Here is a 6,106-nt window from a genome sequence, read left to right on the forward strand (position 1 = left end):
ACAACCCTGAGATCATGACCTGAGCCAAAATCAAGAGTTGGACACTTAACTGACTGAGCCACCCAGGCACCCCTATCCCACATCTTTTTTACCCATTCATCAGTCAATGGACATTTGGACTCTCTCCACAGCTTGCTGGGCTACTGTTGATAGTGCTGCTATAAACATCAGTGTGCATGTATCCCTTCGAATCTGTATTTTTGTATCCTTTGGTAAATACCTAGTAGTATAACTGCTGGGTCCTAGGGTAGTTCTATTTTTAACTTTTTCAGGAACCTCCATGCTGTTTTCCAGAGTGGCCGCACCAGTCTGCACTTCCACCAACAGTGTAAAAGTGTTCCCCTTTCTCCTCATCATCACCATCTGTTGTTTCTTTTGTTGTTACTTTTAGCCATTCTGATAGGTGTGAGGTGGTATCTCATCATAGTTTTGATTTGTATTTCCCTAATGATGAGTGATGTTAAGGATCTTTTCACTTGTCTGTTAGCCATTTGGATGTCTTCTTTAGAAAAATGTCTTCATATCTTCTGCCCATTTCTTAACTGGATTATTTAGTTTCGGGGTGTTGAGAACGTATCAAAATAAGTTCTTTATAGATTTTGGGTACTAACCCTTTATCAGATATGTCATTTGTAAATATCTGCTCCCATCCCATACGCTGCCTTTTAGTTTTGTTGATCGTTTCCTTTGTTGTGTGGAAGCTTTTTATCTTGATGAGGTCCCAATAGTTCTTTCTGCTTTTGTTTCCCTCACCTCCAGAGACATATCTAGTAAGAAGTGTCTGTGGCCAAGGTCAAAAAGGTTGCTGCCTGTGTTCTCCCCTAGGATTTTGATGGATTCCTGTCTCACACTGAGGTCTTTCATCCATTTTGAATTTATTTTTGAGTGTGGTATAAGAAAGTGGTCCAGTTTCACTCTTCTGCATGTTGCTGTCCAGTTTTCCCAACACCATTTGTTGAAGAGACTATTTTCCATTGGATATTCTCTCCAGTGGATAGCTTTGTTGAAGATTAGTTGACCATAGAGTTGAGTGTACATTTCTGAGTTCTCTATTCTGTTCCAGTGATTTATGTATTTGTTTTTGTGCCAATACCATACTGTCTTAATGACTAAGGTTTTGTAATATAGCTTGAAGTCTGGAATTGTGATGCCTTCAGCTTTGCTTTTCTTTTTCAGTGCTACTTTGGTTATTCAGGGTCTTGTGGTTCTACACAAATTTTAGAATTGCTGTTTTAGCTCTGTGAAAATGCTAGTGACATTTTGATAGGGATTGCATTATATGTATAGATTGTTTTGGATAGTATAGACATTTTAACAATATTTTATCTTCCAATCCATGAACATGGAATATTTTCCCATTTGTTTTTGTACTCTTAAATTTGTTTCATAATTGTTCTATAATTCTCAGAGTATAAATCTTTTACCACCTTGGTTAGGTTTATTCCTAGGAATATCTTATGGTTTTTGAGCAATCATAAATGGGATTGATTCCTTGATTTCTCTTTCTGCTACTTCATTATTGGTGTATAGAAATACAACAGATTTCTCTACATTGACTTCATATCCTGCAACTTTGCTGAATTGATGTATCAGTTCCAGCAATTTTTTTGGTGGAGTCTTTTGGGTTTTCTACATAGATTATCATGTCATCTGCGAGTAGTGAAAATTTGACCCCTTCCTTACCATTTTAGATGCTTTTTATTTGTTCATGTTGTCTGATTGTTGTGTCTAAGACTTTCAGTACTATATTAAGTAACAATGGTGAGAGTGGACATCTCTGTCTTGTTCCTGACCTTACAGGAACAATTCCCAATTTTTTTCCATTGATGATGATATGAGTTGTGGGTCGCTCATGTCTGGCCTTTACCATGCAGAGGTATGTTCTCTCTATCCTTAACTTGTTGCGGGTTTTTATCAAGGATGGATATTGTACTTTGTCGAATGCTTTTGTCAAATGCTTTTTCTGCACCTATTGAAAGGATCATATGGTTCTTACCCTTTTTTTTATTAATGTGGTATATCACATTGGTTGATTTGTGAATATTGAACCACCCCTGTGGCCCAGGAATAAATCCAACTTGATTGTGGTGAATAATTCTTTTAATAAGGATACTGTTGTATCCTTTTAATTTTTTATTGAGATTTTTGTCTGGTTTTGGAATCAAGGTAATGCTGGCTTCACAAAATGAGTTTGGAAGTTTTCTTTCCATTTCTATTTTTTGGAACAGTTTGGGAACAATAGGTACTAACTCTTCTTTAAATGTTTGGTAGATTTCTGCTGGGAAGCCATCTGGCCCTGGGCTTTTGTTTGTTGAGAGATTTTTGATTACTGATTCAGTTTCTTTGCTGGTTAGTTATGGGTCTATTAAAATTTCCTGTATCTTCCTCTTTCAGTTTGGTAGTTTTTATGTTTCTAAGAATTTATTTCCCGATTTGCTGGCATACAGTTTTTTATAATATTCTCTTATAATTCTTTGTATTTCTCTGGTGTTGGTTGTGACCTCTCCTCTTTCATTAATGAATTAACTTTCCTTAATTGCATCCTTTCTCTTTCTTTTTGATAAGTGTACCTAGGGGTTTATCAATTCTATTAATTCTTTCAAAGAACCAGCTCCTAGTTTCATTGATCTGTCCTACTGGTTTTTCATTATTGTTGTTTCTACATAATTCCTTTTTTTCTTTTCTTTTCTTTTTTTTTTTTTTTAAGATTTCATTTATTAATTTGAGATAGAGAGAGTGAAAGAGAGAGAGCAAGCACAAGTGGGGGGCAGTAACAGAGGGAGAGGGAGAAGTAGGCTCTCCATTGAGCAGGAAACCAGATGTGGGGCTTGATCCCAGCACCCTGGGATCATAACATGAGCTAAAATCAAGAGTTGGACTTGACTGAGCCGCCCAGTCATCCCTCTCTTGGGAGGTTACTGAAGAGATAGAAATTGTTTATTCACTTTAATTTTAGCATATCTTTTCTATAAAATAAATCTAATATCTGATTTTTCCATTTCTTATGTTTTGTAGGAAGTGCAGAGAAAGCCTGGTAAAGCCAGTATTCAAAGTGTGACTTTAATTATTAACCACTCAGGGATAAATTTAAGGGGTGGGGAGCATATTCTTGCTTTGCAAACCATTTGCTTCAGTGGAAGATGGCTTTTTCTGCCAGGCCATGTATCTGAAGCGCCGTGCAAGCTCTGCGAGCACACTTGGCTGTGTGTAGAGCTCTCTTCTGCAGTAGGAGGGTTACTTGGTAATTCATGTTATGAAGCTGTTGGCAGCCCCTGGGCGTTTGGAAGTGAAGTACATGAAGAGAGGAGGTGAGGAGGAGCTGTGATAGCATTGTTAAGGTGGGACAAGTCAGGGGGCACCCAGATACAAGACAACATGGCATGCACTGCAACAGCCCAGCAAGGCCCTGAGTGATAAAGAATAGGCCTCCGTAGTGGATTGGTTGCTTTTATATTGGGTGATGTCTGGGCACCTCTGCATGCCTGAGAACGATTTGGGGTGGATAGCAAGCATGGCAGTGACTTTCAGAGTTGATAGAGATGTTCTGCTGGGAGAGGTCCTGTGGAATTCTGACATGAAACCAGGAGACTGGCTATCCAGACAATATTTTCTTCTCTCATTTAAGTAGTGAGTATTCTGGGACGCCTGGGTGGCTCAGTCGGTGAAACTGTTGCCTTCGGCTTAGGTCATGATCCCAGGATCCTAGAATCGAGTCCCTCATCGGGCTCCTTGCTCGGCAGGGAGCCTGCTTCTCTCTCCGCCTCTGCCTGCCACTCTGCCTGCTTGTGCCTGCACTCGCTCGCTCTCTCTCTCTCTCTGACAAATAAATAAATAAATAAATAAATAAAATCTTTAAGTAGTAAATATTCTGAGGACCATTTGTGGGGTTTTTTGACAATAAAATTTATTCTTGTTCCTGGATATTTCTAAGACAACACTGTGACAGGACTAGAAGGAAGGAATGAAGGGGATTGTGGGAAGGAGTGTTGGGCCGAAGTGAAAGTTTGAGAGCAAAGGGCTCATGTGGGTGAGTGTGGACATTAGTCTGCTAGATGGCAGCCAGCTACCTCCTCTTAGGCATGGCTTAGTGCAGCCTTGTCCTTGCTGCCCTAGTCTTCTGTGTCCTCAGACTAGATCTGTGCATTCACTTTGGACATGGGAGGTTGAAGTTCAAGGCATCAAATGAGTGTTTTCCCCTTGCTCTCTGTATCTGACTTTAACATGGTTTGAAATGTGATGTCAAACCACAATACTGAAGTCCTGTCAAGAAGAATAGTCTGTAAATTGCCTGTATAGTTTTTAGTTTTTTATTCCTCAAAGTAGCATTCATAAATGGGTTTTTGTCTTGTTTAGCCACATTCACGTGTGAAAGTATATTCACTTGAGCCTAACTTCTTAGCATAAAATTCTGGAACCTTTTCAGTAAAGCAGAGTTCTGAAGCTGTGCCAGGGTTTCACAACCTTGGCATTATTGATACTTTGGGTGGGATAATTCTTTGTTGATGGTGGGGGCTGCACTGTCCATGCAGGATGATTAGCAGTGTCCCTGACTCTGCCCAGTAGGTGCAGGTAGCGTCTTCCCACCCCCAGTCATGACACCACAAATGTAATTGCCAAGTATAATTTCCCCAAGGGGGCAACTCTCCTCCTACTCCTCTTCAGAACCACTGAGTGCAGGTTCCAGGATTCAGGGTGAAAAAGAAACAGTAGAGCAACTTCCTAATGGTCCTACTCTCTCTGTCACTTTGACACATTCAAGGCCTGGGTGTGGAACTTCATAGACTCTAGGCTGCACAGCTCCAGGGGCTGCCATTAACTTCAGACTTGATGTCAATGTCCTGCCCCTCCTCCACCAGTTTTGGTGCATTTTTATTTGAACTCATTAAAACTAGCATCATGTTCTAAGAAGTGCCTAATGGTATTTTTGATGGAAAAGACATTGCTTGCAATTCTGGCAACGGGTGGTAGGATAGCTCTCCGTGTGTACCAGGAAGGTGTGTAATTTCTTTACTTAAATTCAAAAATCACTTGTTTTTCTTTCCTTAGAGCTACTCCTTTTCTGTTTTCGTTCTTCCTTCCTTTTTGGATGCAATATACTGAAAGTTGTGGTAAGTTTTTCTTCTTTTAGCCAAGCATTTTAATTTTATTTTTTACTCAGTTTTAAAAATCAGCTAGTCCTGGAGCGCCTGGGTGGCCCAGTGGGTTAAAGCCTCTGCCTTCGGCTCAGGTCATGATCCCAGGGTCCTGGGATGGAGCCCCACATCGGGCTCTCTGCTCAGTAGGGAGCCTGCTTCCTCCTCTCTCTGACTGCCTCTCTGCCTACTTGTAATCTCTGTCAAATAAATAAATAAAATCTTTAAAAAAAATCAGCTAGTCCTGTGTGTGGGTTTTTCATATTTTATAGTACTGACAGTGGACGCTCCTTTTGAGAGTCCATTTTGATGAGGAATATGAAAATGGAATGCCTATTAGAATCTGTAAATCTCTGATCTGTGTTTCCTGCAGTAGCTTTGGCTTGGTTTGACAAGTGTTCAGTGCAATTTAGTATTTTTGTGCATTTTTTTTTAAAAAAAGATTTTATTTATTTATTTATTTATTTGACAGGGAGAGAGAGAGCGTGAGCCCACAAGCAGGGGGAGTGGCAGAGGGAGAGAGAGAAGCAGACTCCACACTGAGTAGGGAGCCCAATGTGTGGCTGGATCCCAGGACTCTGGGATCATGACCTGAGCCCAGGGCAAATGCTTAACCAACTGAGCCACTCAGGTGCCCCTTTTGTGGACCTTTTGAAATCTCATCAGCCACAGCTTGACAACCTGGCGTCCTGAAGCAGGCAGTGAACAGAATGGGTGTTTGATTCAGCCATCTGATACTCAAGAACATCTTAGTAGAAACCTTCAGGGAAAAAAAGTCTCTCAGTTGCATCTGTGTTGCACTGTTATATTCTTCAGGAAAAACATTTAAGGAGGTACTTATTTAAATTATTTGATTGCAAGAGTCAGTTTCTTTACCTGAGAACACTTCTGCTGGAATAAGGAAATGGTGGTGTTGGTTTCTTGAAATAGAGGTTAGAAATTCAAGTCTTGAATTGTAGCTTGTCTAGGTGAAG

This window comes from Mustela lutreola, chromosome 8 (genome assembly GCF_030435805.1).
Source record: "Mustela lutreola isolate mMusLut2 chromosome 8, mMusLut2.pri, whole genome shotgun sequence".
NCBI classification, from domain to species: Eukaryota; Metazoa; Chordata; class Mammalia; order Carnivora; family Mustelidae; genus Mustela; species Mustela lutreola.